At 35.6% G+C, this 19532-nt stretch overlaps 1 non-coding gene across 1 annotated transcript; it reads right to left on the bottom strand.

Annotated features, from left to right (window-relative positions):
- Positions 1-2812: 2812 nt before the first annotated feature.
- LOC121226392 (small nucleolar RNA R71) lies at positions 2813-2919 on the bottom strand. Its single transcript, XR_005924213.1, has one exon. It is a non-coding gene; the product is annotated as a small nucleolar RNA R71 (small nucleolar RNA).
- Positions 2920-19532: the final 16613 nt, after the last annotated feature.

The raw sequence follows: 19532 nt of genomic DNA, 5'->3' as shown, positions 1-19532 counted from the left end.
GTTAGTTTTACCATAGGTGGTAAAATGAAAAAAAAATGCCCTTAAGTTAAATTATCTAGGAAAAGTTTAAAATTGGCTCATAATTTGCTTCCGCGTTAATAATTAACTAATAATTGGATAAGATTGAGGTGTAATAAGGCCGGGGTGTGTCTTGGGTGGTCATTAGCCAAAGAGTCACTTAGGTGGCTAATGTAATGCTTCATATTTGGGCCGGTTTGTCCCGGTCAGGTTTGGGGTGTCATAGCATACTTATAAACTGATTTTAATTCTTAAAGGGTTCGATTGGTTGGATTAAAATTAAACGAAATTAACAAGTATTTGATAGATGTAAACTGAAAAATATATAGGATTTTTCCTAAGTAATTTATCACCTTTTTACTTAAATTTGTTGTTAAAACTAAGTAATTGTTTAATAAATTAATGAAATATGTGAAAATATGAAATTAAGACATGAAAATTATTAAAATGTGATTTTATGCTTTATTATATAGTTTTCATGCATAAAATGGGCCATGCATGATTAAATTAAATAATAAAATATAAAATTATATTTAATAATTCATTTTAAAATATTTTATTAATAATTTAGGTTTTAATTAATTATTTAAATTGGATAAATTTTGTTATTTGGTCCTTTAATTTTCTATTTATTTTGGACAGGTCTGATAGCTTTGCTGGATTACAAAAAAAAAAACCGTCCAAATTGAAGACCAAGTCAACCTAAATTCGGCTACACATGGCTATCCACATAAACCAATTTTTGGTTTAATTACACAAGTTCCTTTCAATGTTGAAGAAATTAGAGATTTTCCCGAAAATTTACATTTCACCAAGTCTCAGTCCTGAGTTGTTATGGCATTTAAATTGCTTAAAAATCAAGCAAAGTTCAACTCAAAATCCACTAAGCATGGCCGGCCACTCATTGGAAAAGCTTGAAGAGACTAAACCTCTCTATTTTTAGCAAACTACCCTCCTCTCTTCACCTATAAATAAGACCTCATTTGATCCTTCATCAATCATCAATCATCCCTCATCCCTCATCGTTCTCTCTTCTCCCTCAATTCTCTTTAGCATTTTCCATTTCCCACGCCTAGCATTATCTCTTCATAGGAATTTTACCAATTAAGCCTCTTAAAGAGCCCTTGGTCAACCACCTTAGAGAGCCATCAACAAAAGAGTAAAGCGAAGGAGCAAAGGAGCCTTATCGATCAAAGTCTTGGGTGACAGCCACTTTGATTTGGGTTTCATCTTTCTTTTCTTTGATTTAATCTAAAAATGTTTGCTATGTGTTCTTTGTTCTTGTTTACAACAATGTTAGCTTAATTTTATTTAAGCTAGGATGATTGCTTTGATTAAATAATATTTATTTGATTCATGCTTAAATGTTTGAGCCTCAATCAATCATGTTTTCAATTAAAATCAAGTTTATATTTCATTCATATGTGATTAAAATGCACCTGAATTGGCTAAGCGATCCTAACCAGACAACGACTAGTGGACACATAATTGAAATGTGCATGCTCAATTTATATCCTAACCCGATTAAATTGCAGGTTACATAACAACTCTAACCAAGCTCTGTTATCTGCATAGTTTTTAGATTTGTGTGATTAAATTGTTTAAAACCTAACGCGTCCCTGTTACCTCACACAAATGCTAAGAAACCCTTAGTAAATAAGAATCAGTGAAATTTGTATTTACTAAGTAAACGATTCTGAAAGGACCTAATGTGGTTTCCAAACTAATGAAAGATCGAGTTGCCATAGAATGTTTTTTCGAATGTTATTAAGCATGTTGATAATAAATTGAGTTTAATTAAAGTAATTGTCCAAGTTTATTTATGTTATAATTGTTGCAAATTGTGTTTAATTTTGCTAAAATCTATTTCATTCATATAGTTTGCATACTTAGGATAATTTGCATTAGGGATCATTGCATTTAGTTTAATATATTCAATTTTAATCATCACTTCTCAACCATATTATGTTTTATTTACCAAGTTGTTAGTATAATTTTACAATTAAGTGATTTAAAATAAATACAATCTTTGTAGAGTCGATAACTCGATACTTACTTATTACATGATAATGATTGTGTTACACTTGCACAAACCAAAGCATTACAAGTTTTTGGCGACGTTATTGGGGATTGTGAAATATTGCCATAGTCATTTTTTGTGAAATTATTTACTTCCAATTTGATTTATTTCTAACATTACTAACTTATTCTTTTTATTTTTGTGATTTTCTCTTCAGATGTTTATGAGCATAGATTGGATTATCAATTTACTCCCTGTCGACCCTAAATTGAGTGAACTTTCAGACAAAGAAGACGTGAACGAACAACTCAAAGACAAGTCGAGATAGACGTTGGAAATCAGAATCAAGATCAAGGTAATGAAGCCGATCTTGTACAAAATCCCATCCTCATTGTCGATGATAGGGATCGATGCATCAAACAATATGATGTGCCACTTTTCAGTGAGTTAAATCCAGGAATTAGAAGGCCAGATATTGAGGCAACCCAATTTCAATTGAAACCAGTGATGTTTCAAATGCTCCAAACGATGGGCCAATTCAGTGGTATGCCCACGGAAGATCCACATCTCCACCTTCGATTGTTTATGGAGGTGAGTGATTTATTCAATATAGCCGGTGTGACTGAAGATGCACCAAAGTTAAAGTTGTTTCCGTACTCGTTGTGAGATCAAGCACGAGCATGATTCAATTCATTGCCACCAAGTTCCATATCTACATGACAAGAATTAGTAAAGAGATTTTTGGTTAAGTATTTCCCACCTAGCAAAAACGCTAAGTTGAGGAACAAGATCACAACTTTCCAACAATTAGATGACGAGTCTTTGTATGAGGGTTGGGAGCGATTCAAGGAGTTACTTCGTAAGTTTCCTCATCATGGGATTCCTCATTATATCCAGTTGGAGACATTCTATAATGGTCTCAATGCACATACAAGTTGATGGTAGATGCTTCCGCGAATGGTGCAATTTTGTCTAAGTCTTATAATGAGGCTTATGAGATTATTGAGAGGATTGCGAGTAATAACTATTAATGGCCAACAAATCGAACAACTTCAAGAAGACGTGCAACTAGAGTTCATGAAGTTGACGCCTCACTTCGTTATCAGCTAAGGTATCATCTATTTCCTCTATGTTAGAATAGTTTACTACTAATAGTGCTAATAATTTTGTTGCTCAGCCACCTAGTCCATTTGAAGTAGTTTCTTGTATGTGCTATAGGGAAGGTCATTCTTTTGAGAATTGTCCATCAAATCCCGTGTCAGTGTACTATGTGGGGAACCAATACCAAAATAGGTGTGGATAAGGACCCCAGTCCAACTTCTACAATCCTTCATGGCATAATCATCCTAACTTTTCTTGGAGTAACCAAGGATATGGACCGAACAACAACTTATTGCAGCATAGACCCAACCAATCTCAAGAGTTTAATCAGTAAGCTCCAAAACCACCTCAAGCTAAGGCATCAAATAGTTTGGAGAACTTGTTGAAAGTATACATGGCAAAGAATGACACTTTGATCCAAAGCCAAGTAGTAACATTGAAAATTTTGGAAAACCAAATGGGTCAATTCGCTACGGAGCTTCAGAATAGACCGCAAGGAACCTTGTCGAGCGATACTGAGAATCCAAGAAATTTGGGTAGAACATATCAAGGCAATGGCATTGTGAAGTGGTAAAATTTTGAAACCCCGATTGATTGATGTCGAAGATAAGCCCGTTGAGAAAAATCAACTAGTTGTTGAAATTCCTACACCAAAAGAGTCAGAATCTACAAAGACTGACAAGGTAAATCCTAACTTAGTGAATTCAGATACTTTAACATCTTTTTTGGATGCAAATTTACCTACTCAAAAGAGTTATCCGATTCAACTGAAAGTTCTATCACCTTCATATTCGCAAAGATTCCAGCAACACAAGCAGAAACATGAGGTGCAATTCAAGAAGTTTTTGGATGTTCTAAAGTAGTTACACATCAATATTCCGTTGGTGGAGGCTTTAGAACAAATGCCGAATTATGTGAAGTTTATGAAGGATATACTGTCCAATAAGAAATAGCTGAGTGAGTATGAGACTGTTGCCTTGACAAAGGAGTGCAATGTGTTCTTGCAAAACAAACGGCCACTGAAATTGAAAAACCCAAGAAACTTTACTATACGTTGTAACATTGGTGAATCTTATTGTGGTAAAGCTTTGTGTGATTTAGGAGTGAGTATCAATTTGATGCCTAAGTCTATTTTCAAGATGCTAGGGATAGGTGAAGTAAGATCTACAACTATGACGCTTCAGCTAGTGGATCGATCTTTAGCATATCTTGAAGGAAAAATCGAGGATGTTTTGGTAAGAGTCGATAAATTTATTTTTCTTGTTGATTTCATTGTCTTAGATTTTGAAGCAGATAAGGAAGTGCCGGTCATCCTTGGGAGACCTTTCTTAACCATGGGAAGAATGCCAATTGATGTGTAGAAAGGTGAACTCACCATACGAGTTCAAGACGATCAGGTAACCTTTAAATTTCCCGATCTGACAGAAGAGTGTTTAGTTATGGAAGAGATAGAAACATTGGTTTCTATGGAAAGCAATTTTAAAGAAGATCCATTGGAAAAAGCCTTAGATCTTAAACCTTTAGAGGATGAAGAAGGTGAAGAAAACACGGCTTTAATGGAAGCTAATCCGAGAAATTTTATTCAATCCACACGGTTTGAATAGTTGGAGTTAGAAGTCAGAGAATTTGTGCAACCCAAGTTTTCAATTGAAGAACCACCTAAACTCGAACTAAAGGTACCTCCTTCCCATTTGAAATACATTTATTTAGGTGACTGTTCCACTTTGCCTATGATTATTTTAGCAGAACTGACAAAAGATCAAGAGGAGTAACTAATTGTTGTTCTAAAAAAATTTAAGAAAGTAATTGGTTAGACCATAGCTGATATTCGAGGTATAAGTCCTTCTTTTTCCATGCATAAAATTATTTTAGAAGAAGGTGAAAGAGCTCGAATTGATGGGCAAATAAGGCTTAATCCTATTATGAAAGAAGTTGTGAAAAAGGAAGTGATCAAATGGTTAAATGCAGGAATTATCTATCCTATTTCATATAGTTCATGGGTAAGTCCGGTGCAGTGTGTGCCGAAGAAAGGTGGAATCACATTTGTTGAAAATAAGCGTAACAATTTGATTCCAACGAGAATTCTTACTGGTTGGAGAATTTGTATTGATTACAGAAAATTAAATAAAGCCACTCGGAAGATTTAATTTTCTGTAATCAATACAAATTCTCCAACCAGTAACAATTCTCGTTGGAATCAAACTGTTACGCTTATTTTCAACAAATGTGATTCCACCTTTCTTCGGCACACACTGCACCGGACTTACCCATGAACTATTTGAAATAGGATAGATAATTCCTGCATTTAACCATTTGATCACTTCCTTTTTCACAACTTCTTTCATAATAGGATTAAGCCTTATTTGCCCATCAATTCGAGCTCTTTCACCTTCTTCTAAAATAATTTTATTAGATCAACTGGCAGGTAATGAATTCTATTGTTTTTTAGATGGCTATTTCGGATATAACCAAATAATTGTAGCTCTGAAGGACCAACATAAAACAACTTTTACTTGTCCATACGGTACGTTTACTTTTAAGTGAATGCCTTTTGGTTTATGCAATGCACTTGCAACATTTCAACGATGCGTGATGGCAATATTCACTAATATGGTTGAAAATTTTGTTGAGTTTTTCATGGATGATTTTTCTATTTTTGGTAACACTTATGATATTTTTTAAGTAATTTGGCTAAGGTACTGAAAAGATGCGAAGAGACAAATCTTGTCTTTAAATGGGAAAAAATTCATTTTATGGTTAAGGAAGGGACTGTCTTAGGGCATAAAATCTTAGAGAGAGGAATTGAAGTTGATAAAGAAAAGGTGGATGTAATTGAAAGATTACCGACCCCAATTAATGTGAAAGGAGTCAGAAGTTTTTTCGGCTATGCCAGTTTTTCCCGAAGGTTTATCAAAGATTTCTCAAAATTTCCTAAATCGTTGTGGTTGTTGTTAGAGAAAGATACAGTGTTTGATTTCAACAAAGCATGTTTGGAAGCTTTTGAAGATCTAAAAAAAGGGTTAATCTTAGCCCCAATAATTGTTACACCTGATTGGAGCTCACCTTTTAAGTTGATGTGTGATGCAAGTGATTATACCATTGGAGCTTTGATGGGTCAAAGAAGAAACAAAGTGTTTCACCCAATTTACTATGCAAGTAGAACTTTGACGGGAGCCCAACTCAATTACATGGTAACTGAAAAGAAACTCTTTGCTATAGTTTTTGCTTTTGACAAAGTCCGCTCATATCTTATAGGTACCAAAGTTACAGTATTTACTAACCATGCAGCCATTAAATACTTGCTCACGAAGAAAGATACGAAACCAAGGCTAATTCGTGGGATACTGTTACTCCAAGAATTTGACCTTGGGATCTAAGATAGGAAAGGTGTCGAAAATCAAATAGTTGATCATCTGTCGAGGTTGGAGCAAGATGAGGTAACTCGATCATGTGTGCCTATCAATGTGAATTTCCCAGATGAACACTTATTTGAGGTAAGTCGAATTCATGAAACACATTGATTTGCTGATTTTGCCAATTATCTTGCATGTGGAATAATTCCTCGAGAAATGACATACCAACAAGGAAAAAAATCCTTCATGATAGTCGATATTATTTTTGGGAGGATCCATTTTTGTTTAAACAATATGCAGATAATATAATCTGAAAGTGTGTAGCTGAAAGTGAGATTGCTGAGATCTTGTATCATTGTCATTCATCTCCAAGTGGGGGACACTTTGGTAGTTCACGAACTGCAGTAAAGATTTTACAAGTAGGTTTCTTTTGGCCTACACTATCTAAAGATGCTTATGCTTATGTGGAGAACTGTGATAAATGCCAAGGGATCAGAAATATATCAAGAAGGAATGAGATGCCCTTGACAAACATTTTGGAGATTGAATTATTCGACATTTGAGGCATTGACTTCTTAGGCCCGTTTCCTGCTTTGTATGGGAACAAATACATCTTAGTTGTTGTGGACTAAGTACCCAAGCGGGTTCAAGCTGAAGCATACCCTACAAATGATGCTAAGGTAGTCATGCAATTCCTACAAAATCATGTGTTTACACGATTTGGGACACCAAGAGCTATTATTAGTGATGAAGGTTCTCACTTTATGAACAAATGACTTAAGTGGTTGCTTGACAAATATGATGTAAAGCACAAGATTGCTACTGCCTATCACCCCCGGTCTAATGGGCAAGTTGTAACACCCCTATCCCGTAACCGTCGCCGGAATAGGTAAGGGGCATTACCGGACTTGTAACTCATGTCAGAACAGTAAAATTTTGAACTTTTTCTTGAAATAAAGATCATTCATTTAAATAAGTACTAAGCACAGCCAGGGATAAAATTTAAACTTCTCTAAGTAAACATTCAAAAGATGCCATTTTCGCATGGCTTATATACATTAACCAAAAATATTCTTCCGCCACTAGTCTATTCTATACATGCCATAAAATAATTCTAAACATAACAGTAACAAGCAGTGGATAGTGATAGTGTGACTGGTTGCTGACGATCCCCGAGCCTGTAGCTTCACAATGAGATCTATAAAACAGAGAAAACAAAGTAAACGGAGTAAGCATTACAATGCTTAGTAAGTTTTAAGCAGTGACAACAGATAACAATCAAATTATAATATAGTTGTTCATATTTTTATTTCACTCTTCCTTCGGGCATACCATCCCTTTACCGAATATGCACATCTCATCATATACAATAGGCAGATAAACTTTCACATAAAAGTGAGCTCATGTGACATAGATATATTGTATGATTTCACATATCCTCTCACACTGATCTGAAGTCACATAATCATAGGAATAGTCTCATAGATTGCTCTCATATGCATCACATAACTACCTTATGATTTAGTTCAAATCAAGCTCACATATAAACTTGGAGTACATACCTGTTTAACCTTTCGCATTGAATATATTTATATGCAATTCTTATTACGAAGTCTTATAGCTCTAACCTCTACTCGGATTATCGGCGAGACCTTTAGCTCAGACGAAATCTCCACATGAAGTTATCGGGTCTTACCCGGACAAAATCTCCACACGTAGTCATCGGGTCTTACCCGGACATAATCTCCACACGTAGTCATCGGGTCTTACCCGGACATAATCTCCACACGTAGTCATCGGGTCTTACCCGAACATAATCTCCACACGTAGTCATCGGGTCTTACCCGGACATAATCTCCACACGTAGTCATCGAGTCTTACCCGGAATATATTTCCAAGTTTCATGTACATTTAATCACATGTTACAACATTCACATCGACTGTCATATTTGTAATTCATTTGCCTCATCCAAAAATCTAATAATACACACCTTTCACCGTTTGTCATTTGGCCACAATATATATATACACATCTTGTACATATCTCACATTAGCCATTTGGCTTTACCACATATCCATCTCATACACGTTTCGCATTAGCCATTCGGCCTTACCACATATATTCATGTTCACATTCATCACATTGGCCATTCGGCCTTATCTCATATATGCATGTTCACATTCATCACATTGGCCATTCGGCCTTATCACACATACGCATGTTCACATTCATCACATTGGCCATTCGGCCTTATCACACATACGCATGTTCACATTCATCATATTGGCCATTCGGCCTTATCACGCATATATATATACAGGTTCACATTCATCACATTGGCCATTCGGCCTTATCACACATACGCATGTTCACATTCATCACATTGGCCATTCGGCCTTATCACACATATATATGCGGGTTCACGTTCATCACATTGGCCATTCGGCCTTATCACACATACGCATGTTCACATCCATCACAGTGGCCATTCGGCCTTATCACACATACGCATGTTCACATTCATCACATTGGCCATTCGGCCTTATCACACATATATATACGGGTTCACATTCATCACATTGGCCATTTGGCCTTATCACACATACGCATGTTCACATCCATCACATAAAATCCTAAATCAAAATATAAATTTTCATGTATTCACATCACAATTATCCAAATATACTTCACATACCACATATACTTTCACGTATACACATTGTCTTGGCTGAATCTACATCTATCATTTTCCAATATCACAATTTAGAATTCACGTATGGGTTTAATCAATAGCTTATGAGCAACTAAAACAAGTTTATCAAGGTTTACAACATAATCTCAAATTCAGCACAAGCTGTTTTTCCTGAGCAATAGTCACTAAATTATTTATAACTGGAGCTACAAAACTCCAAATCACTTTCTGTTAATTTTTCCTGAATATAGACTCGTATATATTCCATCCATAAAATTTCCAGAATTTTAGGTTTGGCCAATCAATACCAGATTTTTCTTAAAGTTTCCCCTGTTTCGCTGTTTGACTAATCTGACCACTCGTCACTACGAATCAAATTTCTCATTTTACAGAATTCAAAATGTGTTGTATTTGATTTCATTTTAAACTAGACTCATTAAGGAGTCTAAGCATATAAATTTTATCTTATAACCATTTTTGTACAATTTATAATGATTTTCTAAAAACCGAACAGGGGATTTCGGAGTCATTCTGACACCGTCTCACACAACTTTAAATATCTCTTTATAGGAAATTTCTTTGCTCACAAGGTCTCTTTTATAAGAAACTAGACTAATTAATCCTTAATTACATATTTTATGCAGCCTATAATTCCACACCAACAATTTATACTGATTTTCTAAAATCACGTTACTGCTGCTGTCCAAAGCAAATTATTACAATTTGCTCTTAAATTTCCAAGTCCAAACACTTATGAACTTACCATTTGAGTTTAAGACATATCATGGCCACATCATATCTTATTAAATCAACTCATTATGTCCTATTATGATTGAATTTACTCAACGTTTAATCACTTAAAACTTACCTCGGATGTTGTCGAACGATTTCGGCGGCTATTCGATCACTTTTTCCTTTCCTTTATCCAACTTTGGTCCTCTAAGCTCTTGAGCTAATTCAAACAAATTTAACTTATTAAAGTCTCATTATGCTAGCTTATGGCCGAATATGACAATGAATTTGATAGGTCATATGGCCACCTTTAGCTCAAATACAAAATGGTCATACGCATTTTTAATCACATTAAGCAATTTAGTACAATTAATCAAACATTTCCTCATGTGCACCTTTATGACCAAATACACACATCATTAACCTAATATCAATTAACTAAGCACTTAACAAATTCTCCTTGAGCCGATTGTCTAAGTCAAGATAGGATCATCATTATGCTTACCTATAGCAGAATGTACAACATCAATCTATGCATTCATTCGTGTGGCCGAACATGCATGTCTATGTTGAGGCCGATTGCATACTTAATACATTCTACAAGTATGGTCACTTGTATTGACCAAATACCATTTTGTTTCAAGTTCAAAACTTGGCTAATACACATATATGCACTATTAAAACATCCTCTCCATTCCATCAATTCAACACATGCATTACTCATTAATATACAAAATTATATTCGGCCTTAGCACACCTCTTGCTGGCCGAATTTTTTCTCCATCTAGCAACATTTTATGTACTATGCCGAACCAAAAAGATCAAACACCTAGCTTAATCATTTCCAAAACACTTAACCGGCCTTTGACCAAGACTTTAAACAAAGTCTATGTTCGGCTATCACACATATGGGCATTATTAGTTCAAAGTTTTAACAAGATTAATTTCTTTGATCTTAACCTAAATGACAACCCCCATTGTTCATCTAGATTTAGCATGAAACAAACACCAACCAAGAAAACAACACCCATGGCCGAGTATCATCTTCATCACATAGCAAGATTTAAACCATAGGCTAGGTAGAACTCAAACTAACATCAAAAATATGCATGAATCTCATGGAACAACATCAAACTTACCTTAACCTAGCTACAAGCATGGCCGAATCTCTTCAACATTTCCTCCTCCTAAACACCAACCAACCGAACATGAAGCAAGAAAATCCTCTTCTTCTTCCTTCCTCCTTAGAATTTTCAGCCAAAAGAAATGTTAAAGGATGGACACTTTTTTTTTCTTTGTTTTCATCACCCTCCATCTCCTTATTTTATTACTAACCCCTTATTTTATTATTTCTAACATAAACCATTAACACAACATGTTTATGACATGTTTTACCCATCACCCTTTGTCATGGCCGGCCATTAGTAATTAAATGGGGGAAATTGACATGCAATGTAACACCCCGAACCCGAGGCCGTCGCCGGAGTCGAACACGAGGTGTTAACAGACTTCAAACCACTTAAAAAAAATTTCCCAGACAAGCTGCCAGTCTGCGTACTAGTCGCTTTAAAAATCATATCTTGAGTTCTGAAACTCGAAATCCAGTTCCGTAAATTTTCCCTGAAACTAGACTCATATGCTCATGTACATATTTTTTTCTAGAATTTTTGGTCAGGCCAATTAGTACAGTTTATTAGTCAAAGTCTCCCATGTTACAGGGATCGACTACACTGACCTTTGCGCATTACGACTTGGATATCTCCCTGCACAGAGCTTCAATACTGATGCCGTTTGTTTCTATAGAAACTAGACTCAGAGAGGAATCTATACATATATGGCATGACTCCTAATTATCTCTGTTTAATTTATAATGAATTTCCAAAGTCGGAACAGGGAATCCAGAAACCGTTCTGGCCCTGTCTCACGAGAACCTAAATATCTCTTAATATACTGTCCATATGATTATTTCGTTACTTTCCTATGAAAATAGATTCATCAAGGTTCGTTTACATAATTTATTCATTATTTAATTCCAATACTACTATTTTTAGTGATTTTCCCAAATCTACATCACTGCTGCTGCCAGCATCTGCCTTTAAGGTAGACTTTACCTATTTCATAGTTTCCATGATTCAACTAGCCCTTTTAGCATAAATAGCACAAATTATGATAGTGATTAATCATTCCATACCAAATGATTATAACATTATACTCAAACATATATAAGCCATTTTCGCATGGCTATATACATTAACCAAAATATTCTTCCGCCACTAGTCTATTTTATACATGCCATAAGATAATCCAAAACATAGCAGTACCAAACAGTGGATAGTGATAGTATGACTAGTTGCTGACGATCCCCGAGCCTGTAGCTTCGCAATGAGATCTATAAAACAGAGGAAACAGAGTAAACGGAGTAAGCATTACAATGCTTAGTAAGTTTTAAGCAGTGTCAACAGATAACAATCAAATTATAACATAGTTGTTCGTATTTTTATTTCACTCTTCCTTCGGGCATACCATCCCTTTACCGAATGTGCACATCTCATCATATACAATAGGCAGATAAACTTTCACATAAAAGTGAGCTCATGTGACATAGATATATCGTATGATTTCACATCACCTCTCACACTGATCCGATGTCACATAATCATAGGAATAGTCTCATAGATTGCTCTCGTATGCATCACATAACTACCTTATGATTTAATGCAAATCAAGCTCACATATAAACTTGGAGTACATACCTGTTTAACCTTTCGCATTGAATATATTTATAAGCAATTCTTATTACGAAGTCTTACCCGGACATAATCTTCACACGAAGTTATCGGGTCTTACCCGGACAAAATTCCCACACGTAGTCATCGGGTCTTTAGAGCTCGGATATAGTATGAGCACGAAGCTTACGGACATTAATCAGTGATAATATTCTCGCATAAAGCCTGCGGGGTTTTAACCCGGATATAGTACTGACACAAATGCCCTTCGGGACTTATCACATTTATGCACTTTCACATCCATCACGTTGGCCACTCGGCCCCGTCACATATATACACTTTCACATTCATCACATCGGCCATTAGGCCTTATCACATATATACACTTTCACATTCATCACATCGGCCATTAGGCCTTATTACATATATACACTTTCACATTCATCACATCGGCCATTAGGCCTTATCACATATATACACTTTCACATTCATCACATCGGCTATTAGGCCTTATCACATATATACACTTTCACATTCATCACATCGGCTATTAGGCCTTATCACACATATACACTTTCACATTCATCACATCGGCCATTAGGCCTTATCACATATATATACACTTTCACATTCATCACATCGGCCATTAGGCCTTATCACATATATACACTTTCACATTCATCACATCGGCCATTAGGCCTTACTATCATTTCATATTCGAATACTCATAAACTTACAATATCACGATTTAGAATTCAAGTATGGGTTTAATCAATAGCTTATGAGCAACTAAAACAAGTTTATCAAGGTTCACAACATAATCTCAAATTCAGCACAAGCTGTTTTTCCTGAGCAATAGTCACTAAATTATTTATAACTGGAGCTACAAAACTCCAAATCACTTTCCGTTAATTTTTCCTGAATATAGACTCGTATATCTTCCATCCATAAAATTTCCAGAATTTTAGGTTTGGCCAATCAATACCAGATTTTTCTTAAAGTTTCCCCTGTTTCACTGTTTGACTAATCTGACCACTCTTCACTACGAATCAAATTCCTCATTTTACTGAATTCAAAATGTGTTGTATTTGATTTCATTTGAAACTAGACTCATTAAGGAGTCTAAGCATATAAATTTTATCTTATAACCATTTTTGTACAATTTATAATGATTTTCTAAAAACAGAACAGAGGATTACAGTGTCATTCTGCGCTGTCTCACACAACTTTAAGTATCTCATTATCGGAAATTCCTTTGCTTACACGGTTTCTTTTATAAGAAACTAGACTCATTAAGCTTTAATTTCATGTCTCATTCAGCCTCTAATTCAAATCCATAAATTTATGGTGATTTTCTAAAGTCACGTTACTGCTGCTGTCCTAAGCAGACTATTTCAAATTACCCTTGAATTCCCAAGCTCAAACACTTAAGAACTTACCATTTGAGCTTAGAACATATCATGGCCACATCATATCTTATTAAATCAACTCATCATGTCCTATTATAATTGAATTTACTCAACGTTTAATCACTTAAAACTTACCTCGGATGTGGTCGAACAATTTCGGCGGCTATTCGATCACTTTTTTCTTTCCCTTGTTGGACGCCTCTCCTTTAGAGTCTTGATCTTAAACAAATAAATTAACTCATTTAACCGCTTTGCTACATATATTGGTATCCACATTTTAATGATTTTATGACATACGAAACGACATGGTAAAATTTTCATCTTGCTACTTTATGTTCTTAGCTATTCGGCTAATAACCTCATGCAATTACCATACTATCAATAATCTAATCACACATGCATATGCATACTTGGACATTCGGTAATCACCTTTGCTAATTTTAAACTCAACATCACATAAGCTCCCAAGTGATGGCCGAATGCTTCATTTGTTACCCAACTAACCATTCAACAACCTAAACCTCATTACCACCCTTTTATGCCTAATTATCTAAGTCAAGATAAGATCATCAACATGCCTAACTATAGCCGAATGTGCAACATTAATCTATCATTTCTATCTCATTTAACACTTAACATTTACCACATATCGATTCACCAAACTCTCCATCTATTCATGCTCTCATATTCGGTCACCCATACCCATACTAACCATATAACTAATTAATCCTAGGGTTAAACACAAGTGCAATATTGAAGCACCATGGCCGAACCTTCATGAAGTTGCTAAGACCCCTCATTTCTACTCCTCACACACTCTCACATCCAAACCTTTTTATTAAACACTCAAGCTCAATCATCTTCATGCCTCATCACCACAACATCAAAACACCAACCAAGAAAGACAACACCCATGGCCGAATATCATCTCCATCACATAGCAAGATTTAGACCATGGGCTAGGTAGAACTCAAACTAACAACTAAAACATGCATGCATCTCATGGAACATCATCAAACATACCTTAGTCTAGTTACATGCATGGCCGAATCTCTTCAACCTTTCTTCTTCCTTCCTCCTTCAAATTTTCGGCCAAGGTGTTAAAGGATGAACACCTTTTTTTTTTTCTTTTCTTTGTCTAGTTACGGCAAATGGGGGGGATGGATGAGACAACTTTGTTTTCATCACCCCTCCCTTTTCATTACTTAATTACTAACCCTTTATTTATTCTTTCTAACATAACACACTAAGCCAACATGTTCCCAACATGTTTCCACCCATAGCATGGCCGACCACTAGCTCAAATTTTGGGTAATTTGACATGCAAACCCATCATTTTCATAACATGCATTAATAGGCCACTTCACATTTGCCTAGCACATTTCTAAATTTTCTCACATAAGTCCTATTTAATAAAATTCACTTACAATTAACAAAATTCAAACATGAAATTTTCACACATGCATATATACATATAATAGACATAAAATATTATATTCAATTATTTCTGCAACTCGGTTTAGCGGTCCCGAAACCACTTCCCGACTAGGGTCAAATTAGGGGTGTCACATGCAAGTCCACCCCTTTGATTACATGCACTAATAGATCCTTATAGATTAACCTATCACATTTCAAAAGTGTCACACATAAGTCCTATTAACTAAATTCACATGCAATTAACTAAATCAAAGCTTAAAACTTTCACACATTCATATTCACATATTTTAGACAATAATTATCATATTCAAATAATTTGGTGACTCGGTTTAGCGGTCCCGAAACCGCTTTCCGACTAGGGTCACTTTAGGGGTGTCGCAACTCTTCCCCCTTTAGGGATTTTCATCCCCGAAAATTTCTACCGATGCATAGTTTAGGATAACGTCCTCTTATTGAATTATATTCATATAAACATTAGCTCATCGATAGCAATTGTAATTCATTATTGATTTCTCATCGATCTATAAAATCATTTTCTTATCTTAAAACAAATACTTAAACATTTCTACAAGTATGCACATATATCTCATTTTCTTGATTTCATAAGCAATAATCACTTAATTTAATTCACAAATGCATTTCAAACACATATTAAGCACATATTAACATGTATAATTCACATCATCAACCCACATATTTGTAACCCACATTTTCATTCATGTATAAGCTGTAACCTAACCGAAAGTACACATATACTCAAACATCCCAATAAATATCCTTTATAACTCCATCATATCTCACTATTCAACTTAACCTATTTCCAATAGAAAATCAACTTCCACATACCTGAACATTGAATTCATTTAGCACATTCAATCACCGTTAACGATACCCGTATACAATCGATTTGGCATAAAGCCTCATATAGTATACCGGCATGGGATTTATTTTAGCACATAACCCATATATCCAAAATTATCAGCATTCATCAAAAATTCTTACAGACTTTCAAATGTCGAACTTAATCGAAATAATTTCTTGAATATGATTAACAAAAAAAAAATAGGGGTCATTTAGCAATAGCACATAAGACTTCATATACCAAGCATTCCATAGACTAAATCCGTAACACATCTATAACATGAATTCATTTCTTAACAACATATCCACCATCTTTTTACGTATTCACTTATTTAGTATACATAACATAATATAATATGAACTCACAAATTTTTACTTTCATTTGATTTTCACATACCTTCCGTACATACCTGTATCACTTATTCTGATCTTACTTTATTTATCATCTTAAATATACCCGTTGAATCATTCGAAATCATTACGGATACTCATTAAGCACATATAGCTCTTACAATGCCATATCCTAGATATGGTCTTACATATTCTCACATATCGAGCCGATGCCATGTCCCAGACATGGTCTTACACACTATCTCAAATCAATGCCTTCGTCCCAAACGAGGTCTTACATGAATTCCACTTCACACACTTAGTGCCCACTGACCGATCTCGCACTCATAGTGCTCGGTTAAAGGAATTCGCACACACACAGTGCCTCTAATCATTCACACACATAGTGCTCTTATTCATTCGTTAATACACATTGAAATGACTTAACCAAGTCTATAAACATCATGTATGTACACTTTTAAACATATCATCTCATTTAAATTTGAATTCGTATAGTAATGAGCACTTAAACTTTGCTCAAATTACCGGCACGAAGCCTACTAGGCACGAAGGCCCGAATACATATCACCAGCATGATTGCTCTTCGGGACCTAGCCCGGATATAACACCAGCACGAATGCTCTTTGGGGTTTAGCACGGATATATCACGAGCACGAATGCTCTTCGAAACTTAGCCCGGATACATCACTAGCACGAATGCTCCTCGGGACTTAGCCCGGATATATCACTAGCACGAATGCTCCTCGGGACTTAGCCCAGATATATCACTAGCACGAATGCTCCTCGGGACTTAGCCCGGATATATCACTAGCACGAATGCTCCTCGGGACTTAGCCCGAATATATCACTAGCACGAATGCTCCTCGGGACTTAGCCCGGATATATCACTAGCACAAATGCTCCTCGGGACTTAGCCCGGATATATCACTAGCACGAGTGCTCTTCGGGACTTAGCCCGGATATATCACTAGCACGAATGCTCTTCGGGACTTAGCCCGGATATATCACTCTCAATTCTCATGTACATATACACATATAGCAATACACATTAGTATATCATTTACATTACTTGAATACAAACACAACATGCTTATCGACCATTCAACTTCCAGTTCCATGGCCACATACAAAAATCACATTTATAGTCATAACACTCTTTCAAAATTGCATCACTTATACCCTTATAATTCAATCCAAATCGAAATTCAAATACGAGTACATGATACGTACCCGATCAACTTAATAATTTAGGCATATCTAAGTGAAGTTATATCGCAGATTCTCATAGTCAGAAGCTTGCTACAGCTCGATCGGGATCAAGATTCATTAAAATACAGCAAACACATTTTAATAGCCACAAATCATCACACTATCATTTTATCACTTTATGGCATGTATAAATAGACTCACGCGTGCTACGTTAGTCCTAGAATCGACTAAACCGTAGCTCTGATACCAATAAAATGTAACACCCCTATCCCGTAACCGTCGCCGGAATAGGTAAGGGGCATTACCGGACTTGTAACTCATGTCAGAACAGTAAAATTTTGAACTTTTTCTTGAAATAAAGATCATTCATTTAAATAAGTACTAAGCACATCCAGGGATAAAATTTAAACTTCTCTAAGTAAACATTCAAAAGATGCCATTTTCGCATAGCTTATATACATTAACCAAAAATATTCTTCCGCCACTAGTCTATTCTATACATGCCATAAAATAATTCTAAACATAACAGTAACAAGCAGTGGATAGTGATAGTGTGACCAGTTGCTGACGATCCCCGAGCCTGTAGCTTTGCAATGAGATCTATAAAACAGAGAGAACAAAGTAAACAGAGTAAGCATTACAATGCTTAGTAAGTTTTAAGCAGTGACAACAGATAACAATCAAATTATAACATAGTTGTTCATATTTTTATTTCACCCTTCCTTCGGGCATACCATCCCTTTACCGAATATGCACATCTCATCATATACAATAGGCAGATAAACTTTCACATAAAAGTGAGCTCATGTGACATAGATATATTGTATGATTTCACATATCCTCTCACACTGATCCGAAGTCACATAATCATAGGAATAGTCTCATAGATTGCTCTCATATGCATCACATAACTACCTTATGATTTAGTTCAAATCAAGCTCACATATAAACTTGAAGTACATACCTGTTTAACCTTTCGCATTGAATATATTTATATGCAATTCTTATTACGAAGTCTTATAGCTCTAACCTCTACTCGGATTATCGGCAAGACCTTTAGCTCAGACAAAATCTCCACATGAAGTTATCGGGTCTTACCCGGACAAAATCTCCACACGTAGTCATCGGGTCTTACCCAGACATAATCTCCACACGTAGTCATCGGGTCTTACCCGGACATAATCTCCACACGTAGTCATCGGGTCTTACCCGAACATAATCTCCACACGTAGTCATCGGGTCTTACCCGGACAAAATCTCCACACGTAGTCATCGGGTCTTACCCGGAATATATTTCCAAGTTTCATGTACATTTAATCACATGTTACAACATTCACATCGACTGTCATATTTGTAATTCATTTGCCTCATCCAAAAATCTAATAATACACACCTTTCACCGTTTGTCATTTGGCCACAATATATATATACACATCTCGTACATATCTCACATTAGCCATTTGGCTTTACCACATATCCATCTCATACATGTTTCGCATTAGCCATTCGGCCTTACCACATATATTCATGTTCATATTCATCACATTGGCCATTCAGCCTTATCACACAAACGCATGTTCACATTCATCACATTGGCCATTCGGCCTTATCACACATACGCA

The sequence above is a fragment of the Gossypium hirsutum genome, chromosome A03 (assembly GCF_007990345.1).
Source record: "Gossypium hirsutum isolate 1008001.06 chromosome A03, Gossypium_hirsutum_v2.1, whole genome shotgun sequence".
Taxonomy (NCBI): Eukaryota; Viridiplantae; Streptophyta; class Magnoliopsida; order Malvales; family Malvaceae; genus Gossypium; species Gossypium hirsutum.
This window is presented reverse-complemented; position numbering and strand designations above follow the sequence as displayed.